This window comes from Rhagoletis pomonella, unplaced genomic scaffold, assembly GCF_013731165.1.
Source record: "Rhagoletis pomonella isolate Grant_MI unplaced genomic scaffold, Rhpom_1.0 Rhpom_scaffold_00004, whole genome shotgun sequence".
Taxonomy (NCBI): domain Eukaryota; kingdom Metazoa; phylum Arthropoda; class Insecta; order Diptera; family Tephritidae; genus Rhagoletis; species Rhagoletis pomonella.
The window spans coordinates 76,762,075-76,762,831 of NW_023458558.1; positions in this window are offsets into that span (position 1 = coordinate 76,762,075).

The window sequence follows — 757 nt, forward strand, 5'->3', positions numbered from 1 at the left end:
GGAAATAAGCAACAAGAATTAACAAGGCAAACTTAGCACAGTGCGTAGGCAACTGGCTGAGTCAGTGGGATCGTCGGTTCGAATCCTACTGAAAGAAGTCTGATGAGGAAATGTGGTGATTTCCGAAATAGCTATCACTTCTACCATTTTTTCAAATTATTGTTGCTTTTCCACAATAAATGTTCTTTAAAAAACGGCCTCGAGCTCAATAAAAATTGTTGAATATAATTTTTATAAGGCCATAAAATAACAAAAACAAAGAAATAGAAAATGTTTGCCTCAATTTATGCCTTATTTTATATGTCTCTCAGAAAGAGAGAGCAAATCTTATGAACCGACGGCATCAACACAGCGATATGTGGTGTTGATTCAAACTCAACATATGAAAGAACATTTATATGCATGGCTGTAGCTGAGTGTGCAAAGATGCTTGATACAATTGGTTGCTACTATGAAAATTTTGGGTTTAAAATTTAAACCGAACTGTTTAAATTCTAAACCCAAAATATGTGCCCTCTTTGTTTTAAGCTTGGACGGCTTGTATTTGAAACTGAATTTAGTTTGGTCATATATGTAGTCCAAAAAGTTTAAAATTAAAACCGAAATTTTTAACCGTGTATGAATTTGTCATAAAAGGAGAGGAGGAACCTTATCTATCGCTCGAAAAATGTATATACATATGACCATCTAAGCTGGCCACAACCACAGTCGTTGTGTAGCGTCTGCCGAAAAATAGTTTGACGGCGGTGGTACATAG